This window comes from Plecotus auritus (genome assembly GCF_963455305.1).
Source record: "Plecotus auritus genome assembly, chromosome: X".
Lineage (NCBI taxonomy): Eukaryota > Metazoa > Chordata > Mammalia > Chiroptera > Vespertilionidae > Plecotus > Plecotus auritus.
The window spans coordinates 101,914,264-101,928,182 of record NC_137784.1 but is presented as its reverse complement, the minus strand read 5'-3'; positions in this window follow the sequence as shown (position 1 = coordinate 101,928,182).

The window sequence follows — 13,919 nt, the reverse complement described above, 5'->3', positions numbered from 1 at the left end:
TAGATTTTGGATTGTTGTGTTTTTATTGTCATTAGTTTCCAGGATGTTTTTAATTTCTTCTTGGATCTCTTTGGTAACCCAATCATTGTTTAATAGAATGCTATTCAACTTCCAAGTGTTTGAATTTTTTGGATTGTTTTTATTGTAGTTTATTTCTAATATTATGCCATTGTTGTCTGAGATGATGCTTGATATGCTTTCAGTCTTCTTGAATTTGGGGAGACTTTGCTTGTGACCCAATATGTGGTCTATTTTTAAAAATGTCCCTTGGGCACTTGAGAAGAATGTGTACTCCATGGCTTTGGGGTGAAATGTTCTGAAGATGTCAGTTAAGTCCACCTGATCTAGTGAGTCATTTAGGATTGTTGTGTCTTTGCTGATTTTTTTGTCTAGAGGATTTATCCAGTGATGTCAGTGGTGTATTAAAGTCCCCTACTATGATTGTATTTTTGTTGATCTCTCCCTTGATATCTTCCAGGAGTTTTTTTATGTATTTGGGTGCTCCTGTATTTCGTGCATATATGTTTATCAGGGTTATATCTTCTTGTTGTATCAATCCCTTTAGTATTATGAAATGGCCTTCCATATCTCTTGTCATGGCCTTCACTTTGAGGTCTATTTTTTCAGATATAAGTATTGCTACCCAAGCATTTTATTCATTTCCATTTGCCTGAAAGATATTTTTCCATCCCTTCACCCTCAGTCTGTGTGAGCCCCTTGTTCTGAGGTGGGTCTCTTGTAGACAGCATATATATGGGTTATGTTTTTTTTATCCATTCACTCACTCGATGTCTTTTGATTGGAGCATTTAGTCCATTTACATTTAAAGTTATTATTGAAATGTAATTTTTTGTAGCCATTTTTATTTTTTGTGCCTGTGTTCTTTTTTGCCTTTTTATTTCTTCTTTTTACACCAGTCCCTTTCGTATTTCTTGCATTGCTTGCTTGTGATAAATTCCCTTAGACTGTTTGTTTTTTTCAGTGAAGCTCCTTATTTCCCCTTCAATTTTGAATGATAGCCTTGCTGGATATAGTATTCTTGGATTCAGTCCCTTGCTTTGCATCACTTTGTAAATTTCCCTCCATTCTTTTCTGGCCTGATGTGTTTCTGTTGAGAAATCATTTGATAATCTAATGGGAGCTCCCTTGTATGTAACTTTCTGTCTCTCTCTGCAGCTTTTAAGATTCTCTCTTTGTCCTGAACATTTGCCATCGTAATTATGATGTGTATTGGTGTGGGTCTTTTCGGGTTCATCTTGTTTGGGACACTCTGTGCTTGTGTGACTTTTTTCTTCCCCACATCAGGGAAGTTTTCTGACATTATTTCTTCAAATAGGTTTTCTAACCCTTGTTCCTCTTCCTGTTGTTCTGGCATCCCTATTATTTGTTGTTGCCTTGTTTATTGTTGTCACATAGCTCCCTTAGGCTCTCCCCCTGTCTTTTACTTTTTTTCTCCAATTACAATTCTGTTTGGTTGTGTTTTGCTTCCCTGTCTTCTAATTCATTAATTCAGTCCTCCGCTTCTCCTAGTCTACTGTTGAAACTTTCCATGGTGTTTTTTATTGCAGCTACATCACTTCATTTTTTCTTGATTCTTACATAAGATATAGATTTTTTCATCCATTTCTTCTTTATTCTTTATAAGTTGTTGATTTTTTCCTCTATCCAGTTTATGAACTATATGACCCTTATTCTGAATTCTTTTTCTGACATATTGCTTGCCTCTATTTCGCTTAGCTGCTTTTCTGGTGATTCCTCCTTTTCTTTCCTTTGGAGCTTTCTTTGTCTACCCATTTTTGGTCTCACAGACTGATATAGATGTCAATTCGTGCAGGGGCTGCTCCTTGGGTGGCAGTATTCCTCAGGCTGTGGTTGCTCCTCAGGCAGTCGCTGAATTGGCTGCACCTCAGTTGGCAGTGGCTCCTCTGGTGGGTGCTTTTTGTAGCAGTGGTGTCTCCTCTGGCAGGTGGGGGAGGCTGCTCATACAGCTTCTGTTTTTTGGATGGTGGCAAAATGCTCACGTGGCTGCTGCTCCTTGGATCGGGGCTGGCTGCATACTGCTGCTGTTCCTCAGATGGGGCAGGCTACTCGTGAGGCTGCCGCTTCTTGGACAGGGGCTGGTTGCTTGCCGGTCTGGTGCTCCTCATATGGGTGCAGGCTCCTTGCACAGATGCTACTCCTTGGATGGGGGATGGATTGCTTGCATGGCTGCTGATCCTCAGGTGGGAGTGAGCTACACGTGCAGCTGCTGCTCCTCGGACAGGGGTGGGCCGCTCACCCAGCTGCTGCTCGTTGGACTGGTGCAGGCTGTGTGTGGCTGCTGCTCCTCAGACCAGTGTGGGTTGCACAGGACTGCAGCTCCTCAGACTTGGGCGATCTGCTCGTGTGGCTGCTGCTCCTCGAATTGGGGCGGGCTGCTCATGGCGCTGCTGTACCTCGTATGGGGGTGGGCTGCTCACACAGCTGCTGTTCCCTGAACAGTAGATGGGCTGCTTGTGCAGCTGCTGCTCCTTGGGTGGGAGTGAGCTGCACATGCAGCTGCTGCTCCTTGGATGGGGGCGGGCCGTTCACCCAGCTGCTGGACAGGTGCAGGCTGCATGTGGAGGCTGCTCCTCGGACCAGTGCGGGCTGTGCAGGGCTGCTGCTCCTCGGATGTGGGTGGTCTGCTCATGTGGCTGCTGTTCCTCATTCTGGGGTGGGCTGCTCAGGCGGCTGCTGCTTCTCGAATGGGTGTGGGCTGCTTGCAGCTCTGCTGTTCCTCGTATGGGGGTGGGCTGCTCACACAGCTGCTGCTCCTTGGATGGGGCAGGCTGCTCGTGCAGCTGCTGCTCCTCGGACAGGTGCAGGGTGCGGGCTTCGTGAAGCTGCTGCTCCTCAGATGGGGGAGTGGGCCACTTATATAGCTGCTGCTCCTTGGATAGGGGCAGGCCATGTGAGGCTGCTGCTCTTAGGCCTGGGGAGGGCTGCTCGCAGGGCTGCTGCTCCTTGTACAGGAGCGGGTTGCTCACATGTCTGAAGCTTGCATGGTTGCAGTGCCCTGGGCTAAAGTGTTGGGCCAGTCAGAGGGGAGTGTGCTTCAGAACTCACAGGAGCCTGTGCCCAGGGTGGCTGGAGACTTGTTGACCGTGGGGCCACAGCCAAGGTAGGAGGTCCCTGACAGAGGTGGCTGTAGAGTCCCAGGTGTTATCTGAGGGCACCCTGGGTGGAGGTGAGCCTGGGCTCCCAGTTACAGCAGCTCTCCCCTTCAAAAAGGCTAGGCCTCTGAGGACAAGCCGGACTCCCGGTACTGTTTGTAATGGTAGCAGAGGCTGCTTAGATAGGTGAGCCAGGTTAGCCTGCCCCCAAATGTCCTGTGGGATCTAACTGTGCCTTACTCACATACACACACACACACACACACACACCACATGACCACACACTCCTCTTTTGCTCCCTCCCTCACTCATGCTCTCTCCCTCACTGCCTCCTTCTTCCTGCCTCTGTAGTTGCATCTGGGGTGTTATTGAACTCTTCATGGTTGGAGTTTCCTCTCCAGGTGTCTGGTTAATGTGGCTCACTCTCTAGCTCCTGGCCAGACAGGAAAAAATTCACCTTGACAAGACACAACACAAAGGGAACAAAGCACGAATATACTCACGACACCAATGACCCCACTATAAGTAACCACCTGAGAAAAGAGAATTAGGGGAGAGAAAAGAGCACAAATGATATCAAAGAGAGTGAAAAAGATAAGAGAGAAAAGAAAAAGGAAGAAAAATGAGACTATATATATATATATATATATATATATATATATATATATGGGTAAAACAGCACAGAACCAATAGATAAACCAAAAAAATACAAACACAAAACACCCAGCAAAGAGGGTGGGGGCAGAATCTGTAGAGGCTGAGCTTATATACAGAAAATAAGGTTAAGAATTGGATGGATATGGGGAGGTCCTCAGTTCAGTGTAGAGGAAGTAGAAAGGGGATGGGTGGCTAAGAAGAAAGAGAATGAGAAGAAAATAATAATAATAAATTTACAAAAAAATGATTTCAAAAATGGTATAAAAAATAAAAAATAGCAAATAAAAATAAAATAAAATAGAGTGATGGAAAAATAATGAGAAAAGAAATAGAAAATAAAGCAACAAATAAAAACAGGGAAACAAAGAAAAAAGAAGAAAAAAAAGAGATAAAATTATAATGATAAAAATATATAAATGAAAAAGTGAAGTGTAGTTCCTTTGGCTGGTTTAAGATCCCAGTCTTCTGTACTGTCTTTAGGCCAGTCCCTTTGGACTCTCAGGGACTATTTAGATTTTTTTAAAAATCTTTTGTACCATTCAGGGTGGGATCTGGGTGTGGCTATATTGGTTGCCTGGAAACTGGAGGGAGGGCCTATCTCTTCAGGACAAAATGGCTGCCCAGGTCCTGGGCTCAGGTATGACTCAGTGCCAGACTGGCTGCTGCTTCTCCTGGAACCCTTCCTCTCCCCAGACTCCAAGAGTCCACACCTTCTCCCTCACCTCAGCCACGGGTAAGTGTCTGTATCCGAAAGGTCCTGTGAGCTAGGTTCAGTGAAGAAAGGCTCAGGCCACAGGGAGGGGAAAGACTGGGCCTCTGCGTACTCATCTCCTGTCAGTGCTGTGCGGTCTGGCCATCCCTTCAGGCTGCACCCTTTGGGTTCAGCCTTTTATGACTGTGGACCCAGTTCCAGAATCCCCTGCGGTCCAGCAGTCCTGTGGCCCTTCTTTCCACTGTCAGATGCTGTGCCTGTCCCCAGGGATGCGGCTTGGTGCTGTGCGGGTTCCCTCTGACCCTCTGGACTCAGAGGTCTGGCAGTCTCCTGCCAAAATCCTTGATTTTACCTTTTTCCAGGGATCCTATGCCCTTCCCGGCTGCAAACTGTCTCACCTGCTGAGTCTCCTTCGCCAATTCGTGTTGGATGTTATTCGTTTCAGCTGTTCATTCTATCTGCTCTGGGACAAGGCTCTGAACATGTCTGTCTATTCCGCCGCAATTTTGTCTCCTATTCTTATTTTTATTTTCTTTAGGAAAAACTGATTTGGTCAAATAGCTGACTGGTTGTAGTTCAACAAACAAGAAATTCAGGCAAGTTAGTCATTTTAATCAGTCCACTATTTATCTTAGTTCTTATTAACTTGTTCAAACCTTCCTAAGCTGGTCAAGGCAGTCAAAATAAATCAATGAGGTAGTTTGAATTCATCTATCCTAGGTTTGGACTGTATAAACTAGTTAAGGAACATAAATCTTCATCAGGGAGCAAAGGGCGAGCTTTGGCTGACTGGCTGAGTGAATCAAGCAAGGCAGTCACAATGGCTTGTCAAGTTTCATCCAACCCTGGATAAATTAAGTCCATCTCTTAATTTATTTTGAATTATTTGACTGATCATTTTGGTTCAATTAACCATCCCATAGCTTCATAAAGACACATTTATAATGGGCTGCATTTATTTAAAGCTCTAAGAAATAAGGGACCATAAACATGGGTAGTACATAAAGCAGTCTATGAAACTCTAAGATGGTCAAAGGAAATTATTACTTGATTGAACCAAATGTGACACAAGTGTGACCTAGTTTCTTTATCTGTCCACATAGAAAAGACCCTGCTGAATAGAATTTGCCCAAGAAAATGGTATTACACAGTAAAACTGCTTTGTTGGTCATCCCTCACTGCCAGTATAAAACCAAATATTCAAAGTAACATAATGGAAAAAGTAATAAAAGCGAAAAATGGTTACAACTTCCTACCTGATCTCAAAAGATTTTATTCATAAGAAGAGAATCCCATATCCTGTAGAAACATTAATTCGATTCATGTTCTACTCCTCTGAGGATTACAGTATAAATTCTTCACCCATTTCCTGGCTCCTGACCTGAATAAATTTCAAAGATCTTTTTAAGAGCTAACCATGTCACTGTAGTCCAGAATGGTATCACAATGTATGTTGGATACTATAGGTAGGCTGAAAAAAAAAAAAAACAACAACAAAAAAACACCAACAAAACACAAACCAAAACACCAGCTTTTTGTTCAAGGTTTTTGGTTTAGGTGAATAAAAGCTATTTGGAACATAATATCAACAAAATCAATCATAGGCAGAGTGTGCAGATGCAGTTCTGCAGTTTTTCTATTTTGAGAATTCCTGTGGTCAATGCTTAACCCCTGGCTAACATCTCCCTGCCATCCCACATTTTGTCCACCTGAATCTGAAAGTGAGAATACACTACTTTTCAAACTGTGGATCAAAGCTTATTAGGGGGTTGTGAAAATAAATTTAGTAGGAAAAGATCCACTTCTTTTTCCCTTTTCTTTTTTTAGTGAAGCAGAATAGAGTAGAAAATATTAGAATGCATTGCCCACAGTAATGCTAGTATTATTTTATGAATTTTTGTGTCAGTTATGTGATTATAGCCTGTGTATGTGTGTATGGATATCTATGTATCTGTCATGTGTGTGTTGTGTGTGTGTGTGTGTGTGTGTGTGTGTGTGTGTGTGTGTTTGTACTTGGCCATATGTAATATATATATTTTAATGAGGCCTGTGGTGGTAAAAGTTTGAAACACTGCTGTAATGGAAAAAACATGAGTTTTACAGTCACACAAATCTGGATTCTAGAAGTGTACCCAGGGCTGGAGGTGGAAGGAAGATTGATAGGAATGATCCTCCCAGTCAGGTAGAGAAATTATTTCTCTGACATGTTTATAATTACCAGATCATGTTAATAATAGAAAAACTCCTAAAGTCAATGTTATTACTGTTTTAAAATTCTTTACTGGTGATGTACTTCCTTATTGTCTGAACCCAGGATATAGTACCTGAAACATGGTAGATGCATAAGAAATACTTTTCAGTAAATAAACCTGAGATTTCTTTGGACGTTTTTTTACCAGTCATATCATATGGGCTCATTTTGAGTTCGTGGCCAACACAGGCTTTCAATCTTTTTTGTGTGTGGATTTCTGAAAAGTCTTCTCTCCGTTTGCCTTTGTTCACTTGATTTTTGAATAAACATAAGAATCATTTTTAATTTGACTCTGTTGATTTGGGATACTTACCTAGTATTGTATCCTGTTGAATAATTATAATCTTAATTCTGTCTTAACTTTCTTTCACAGCTTTATGAACTCTGGGGCAGAAAATAAAACAACAAGAAAAACAAAACAAAAGCAACCAATCATCAATAAAAATCACACTAAAATAATGACAACAAAATGCCTTTTATATCTTTATCCAAACTTGACTCAGAGCTAATTTAAGCCAAATAAAATAAAAGAATGTGCTGTAAAAATAATATGAATTATAAACCTAGTATTCAGTTATTTTACATTTAGTTCACTAATTTTTAATTGATAATTCTGTTGGCTGTCTATAAATGAATTCTCAAAGATTCATGATAGCTCTTTTTCCCTGTATGGTTGTCCCCCAAATGTACACCTTCAGTTAAAAATGGCATGCCTTAGTCAGCACAGAGTTAGCTACACTACTAGTCACTATTGATGGGGGTCAAAAGGGCAAAAATGTGGTCTGTGCATTACAGAGTGAATCAGAAGGTATCTAACTTAAAGAGAATTGCTGAGAATATTTCCAAAAGTTTAAGAGTAAGCTGATTTAGTGTGGTGAGCACAATATAAGATATGTAAATGTTAAATCGCCACCAGTTATTTGTTAAACCCCTGAAACTAGTATAATATTGTATACTAACTATACTTTAATAATAATGAAATAGATACAATAACTCACCTCCCCCCCAAAGTAAACAGACTTTTTTACTATTTTATTTTTATTTTACTTTATTTTTTTCTCACCCAAGGATATGTTTATTGATTTTAGAGAGAGGAAGGGAGAGAGAGAAATATCAATATGAGAGGGAAATATTAACCCTGATCCTGAGAGAGAAACATTCATTGGCCACCTCCCTAATGAGCACCAAATGAGGATGGAACCCACAACCTTTTGGTATATAGGACATCACTCCAACCGACTGAGCCACCTGGCCGGGGTGAGTAAACGCATTAATTTAATATTTTTTAATTGTTTCCGTTTTCCCTGATTGACCCTCCTGGCCACTATCACCCCCGAGAGCAAGCCCCCACTGCCCCAGTATCTGTGACAATTGGTCATGCTAATATACATGAATACAAGTCCTTTGGTTGCTCTCTAACTCCCTCATCACCTGCCATTTGTCTCTGCATCTATTTTTGTTTATCAGTTTATGTTGTTAATTATATCCCACATATGAGTGAGATTATGTGATATTTATTTTTTTCTGACTGGCTTATTTTGCTTAGCATAATGCTCTCCAGTTCCATCCATGCTGTGGCAAATGGTAAGAATTCCTTCTTTTTTTACCGCAGCATAGTACTCCATTGTGTAAATGTACTACTGTATTTTCATCCACTCATCTGCTGATGGGCACTTAGGTTGTTTCCAAATCTTAGCTATTGTAAATTGTGCTGCTATGAGCATAGGGGTGCATATATCCTTTCTGATTGGTGTTTCTGTTTTCTTAGGATATATTCCTAGAAGTGGGATTACTGGGTCAAATGGCAGTTCCATTTTTAATTTTTTGAGGAAACTCCATACTGTTCTCCACAGTGGCTGCACGTCAGCATTCCCACCAGCAGTGCACGAGGGTTCCTTTTTCTCCGCATCCTCACCAGCACTTTTTGTTTGTTGATTTGTTGATGATAGCCATTCTGACAGGTGTGAGATGCTATCTCGTTGTTTTGATTTGCATCTCTCAGATGATTAGTGATTTTGAGCATGTTTTCATATGTCTCTCGGCCTTCTGTATGTCTTCTTTCGAAAAGTGTTTATTTAGGTCCTTTGCCCATTTTTGATTGGATTGTTTACTTTCCTTTTGTTAAGTTGTATGAGTTCTCTGTAAATTTTGGAGATAAAACCTTATCTGAAGTAGCATTGGCAAATATGTTCTCCCATGAAGTGGGCTTTCTTGTTTTGTTGATAGTTTCTTTTGTTGTGCAGACGCTTTTTATTTATAGTCCCATTTGCTTATTTTCTCCTTAGTCTCCATTACCCTAGGAGCTATATCAGTAAAGATATTGCTATGACATATGTCTGATATTTTGCAGCCTGTGAAGTCTTATAGGATTTTTATGGTTTCCATCTTACATTTAAGTCCTTTAGCCATTTTGAGTTTATTTTTGTGTATGGTGTAAGTTGGGGTCTAGTTTCATTTTTTTTTTTGCATGTATCTGTCCAATTTTCCCAACACCATATATTGAAGAGACTGTCTTGACTCCACTGTATCCTCTTGCCTCCTTTGTCAAATATTAATTGACTATAATGGCTTGGGTGAATTTCTGGGTTCTCTGCTCTGTTCCATCGGTCTATATGTCTGTTCTTGTGCCAGTACCAGGCAGATTTGAGAACCATGCCTTGGTAATATAACTTGATATCTGCTATTGTGATCCCTCCAACTTTGTTCTTTCTCAGGATTGCTATGGCTATTTGGGGTATTTTTTTTTCCAGATGAATTTCTGAAGAGTTTATTCTAGTCTTTGAAATATGCTGTTGGTATTTTAATGGGGATTGCATTGAATCTGTAGATTGCTTTGGATAGTATGGACATTTTAATGATGTTGATTCTACCAATCCATGAACATGGTATGTTCTTCCTTTTGTTTATGTCTTCCTCTATCTACTTTTTCAATATTCTGTAGTTTTCTGAATACAGGTCTTTTACCTCCTTAGTTAAGTTTATTCCTAGATATCTTAATTTTTTTGGTGCAGTGGTAAATGGGATTGGTTTTTTAGTTTCTCTTTCTGTGAGTTCATTATTGGTGTATAAAAAGCCAAAGATTTCAGGGTGTTAATTTTGTATCCTGCTACATTCCCAAATTCATTTATTAAGTCTAGTAGTTTTTTGATGGAGTCTTTGGGTTTTTCTAGGTATAGTATCATGTCATCTGCGAATAAGGACAATTTTACTTCTTCTTTTCCAATTTGGATGCCATTTATTTCTTCTTGTCTGATCACTAGGCTAGCACTTCCAATACTATATTGAATAGGAGTGGTGAAAGTGGGCATCCCTGTCTTGTTCCTGTTCTTATGGGAAATGGTTTTAGTTTTTGCCCATTGAGTATGATGTTGGCTGTAGGTTTGTCATATAAGGCTTTTATTATGTTGTGGTATGATCCCTCTATTCCCACTTTGCTGAGGGTTTTTATCAAGAAAGGGTGTTGGATTTTGTCAAATGCTTTTTCTGCATCATTGATATGATTATGTGATTTTTGTCTCTCAATTTGTTTATGTGATGTATCACATTTATTGATTTGCAGATATTGTACTATCCTTGCATCCTCACAATAAATACCACTTGGTCATAGTGTATGATCTTTCTAATGTAATGCTGGACATTTAGCTTTGCTAAAATTTTGTTCAGGATTTTAGCAACTATGTTAATCAAGGATATTGGCCTGTAGTTATCTTTTTTTTGTGGTGTCTTTATCTGTTTTGGAATTAGGGTAATGCCGGCTTCATAAAAAGAGCTTGGAAGTGTGCTTTCCTCTTGAATTTTTTGGAATAGTCTGAGAAGGATAGGTTTTAGTTCTTTGAATGCTTGGTAGAACTCCCCTGTAAAGCTGTCCAGACCAGGGCTTTTGTTTGCTGGAAGATTTTTGATTGCTGTTTCAATTTCTTCAGTAGTTATCAGCCTATTCATGTTGTTTTATTCTTCCTGATTGAATTTTGGGAGCTTGTATTTTTCTAAAAATATGTCAATTTCATCTTGTCTGTTCAATCTGTTGGAATAGAGTTGGTCAAAGTATTTTTTCATAATTTTTTTGTATTTCTGTGTGATTGGTTGTTATATCACCTTTTTCATTTCTGATTTTGTTTATTTGGGTCCTCTCTCTTTGCTTCTTGGTGATCCTAGCTAGAGGTTCATCAATCTTTTTTATCCTTTCAAAGAATCAGCTCTTGGTTTTATTGGTCTTTTGTATTTTTTTTTTTGTCTCTATGTCATTTATTTCTACTCTGATCTTTATTTCCTTCCTTCTGCTTATGCTGGGCTTTTCTTGTTGCTCTCTTTCTAACTCTTTGAGTTGTAGGGTTAGATAATTTATTACCATTTTTTCTTGTGTTTTTTTTTTTTTTTTTTTTTTTTTTTTTAGGTAGGCCTGTAGAGCTATGAACTTCACATATGATCCTATAAAAGAGTTCTCTCCTTCTATGGAGTCAATTAAAACTAGGTTCAAATTCTGCCTCCGCTTCCTACTAGCTCATTTTCCTCAACAGTAAAATATCATGTAGTTAGTACTCATAAATATGTCCTATCTATTTTTTCATCTACTTTCACAATATCATTCAAATTTGTTCCTTTCTTTTAATAGCTTCTGCTACCATTCATCACTTCATACTCAAAATACTGTAGTATGTACCTAGATCAATGGATCAGTGGGACTTTAGCCTTTTTTATTGCCCCTACATACTAGTAGTAGAGATATGACATGCTCTTATTAGCTTATCAGTAAAGTGATTCCCTGTTTGTAGTGAATATTATATGGATATGTATGGAGGAAATTTATCAGAATCATATATATATATATATATATATATATATATATATATATATATATAAAGTTGATTGGGGTAACATTGGTCAACATGAACATATAGGTTTTAGGTGTGGGTTTCTCTGTTACCAGATCTGTATATTGTACCTTGTGCCCATCGCCCAAAGTCAAATCTTCTCCTGTCACCTTATATTGAGACCCCCCTACTCCCCCCATCCCTTTCCCTCTGGCAATCACCACACTGCTGTTTGTGTTTATGAGTTTCAGTTCTATATCCCAAATATGAGTGAAATCATATAGTTCTTAGCTTTTTCTGACTGACTTATTTCACTTAACAGAATATTCATAAGGTCCATCCATGTTGTTGCAAATGGTGCTATTTCATCTTTTCTTATGGCTGAGTAGTATTCCATTGTGTATATGTATCCTGTCTTCTTTATCCAGTCCTCTATCACAGGACACTTTGGTTGTTTCCATGTCTTGGCCACCGTGAATAATGCTGCAATGAACATAGGGGTGTATATATCTTTGCAAATACATGATTTTGAGTTTTTCAAGTATATACCCAGGAGAGGGGTTGCTCAGTCTTTTGGTATCTTAATTTTTTGAGGAATTATCAAACTGCTTTCCATAGTGGTTGTACCAGTCAACCTTCCCACCATTGGTAAATAAGGTTTCCCCTTTTTTCCACAATCTCTCCAACACTTGTAATTGCTTGTCTTGTTGATAATGGCCACTCTAACAGGTGTAAGGTGGTATCTCATTGTAGTTTTGATTTGTATTTCCCTAATTGCTAGTGAGGTTAAACATCTTTTCATATTTCTATTGGCTGTTCCCATGTCTTTTTGGGAGAGGTGTGTTTTCATGTCCTCTGCCCACTTTTTGATTGGGTTGTTTGTTTGTTTGGTGTTGAATTTTATGTTTTTTTTTTAATTATTTTGTTAAATATGTTTATTGATTTCAGAAAAAGGGAAAGGAAGAGAGAGATAGAAACATCAATTATGGGAGAGAATCATTAATTGGCTGCTTCCTGTATGCCTCACACTGGGGACTGAGCCCGAAACCCGAGGATATACCCTGACTGGGAATCGAACTGTGACCTCCTGGTTCATAGGTAAATGTTCAACCACTAAGCCATGCCAGCTCGGCTTATGAGTTCTCTATATATTTTGGAAATTAAACTTTTGTTGGAGCTACTGTTTGCAAATATCATCTCCCATCTGGTTGGCTGCCTTGTTGTTTTGTTGTCAGTTTCTTTTCCTGTGCAAAATCTTTTTAGTTTGATATAGTCCCATTCATTTATTTTTACCTTTACTTCCCTTTCCTTTTGGCTCAAATGAATAAAATGTTCTGTATGACCAAGATCCATAAGTTTGGTACTTTGGTACCTATATTTTATACTATGTAACTTATTGTTTAGCATCTTATATTTAAATCTTTGATCCATTTTGAATTAATTTTTGTACATGGGGACAAACTGTAATCCAGTTTCATTCATTTGCATGTGGCTTTCCAGTTTTCCCAGCACCATTTTTTGAAGAGACTATCTTTATTTCATTTTTTTCTGTCTCTTTTGTTGAAAATTATGTGTCCATATACATGTGGCTTTATAGCTGGGCTCTCTATTCTGTTCCATTGATCTGTGTGTCTGTTTCTTTGCCAATACCATTCTGTTTTGGTTATCGTAGTTCTGTAGTATAATTTGAAGTCAGGTAGCATGATACCTCCAGCTTCATTCTTTTTCTCTCAGGATTGCTTTGGCTATTCTGTGTCTTTTGTGGTTCCATACAAATCTGATGAGTTCCCATTCTATTTCCTTAAAAAAATGACATTGGGATTTTGATGGAGATTGCATTAAATCTTTATATTTCTTTGGGTAATATGGCCATTTAAACTATGTTGGTTTTTCCAATCCATGAACACGAGGTAATTTTCCATTTTGTTGTGTGTGTGTTTTTTCTTTCATTAATGCTTTGTACTTTTCAGTATATAGGTCTTTCATGTTCTTTGTTAAGTTTATTCCTAGGTATTTTATTCTTTTGGTTGCAATTACAAAAGGAATTATTATTTTCATTTCTTCTTTTGAAGCTTTGTGGTTAGTATACAGGAAGGCAATGGATTTTTAAAAATTCTTTACTGTTGAAAGTATTACATATGTCCCCTTTTTCTCCCATTGATTTTTGCACATTGATTTTGTATCCTGGAACTTTAGTGTATTTGCTTATTTTTTTAACAGGTTTTTTTTTTTTTTTTTTTTTTTTTTTTTTTTGGTGGAGTCTTTAGGGTTTCCTATACACAGAATCATGTCATCCACAAAAAGTGACAGTTTGATTTCTTCCTTCCTTATTTGGATGCCTTTTCTTTCTTTCT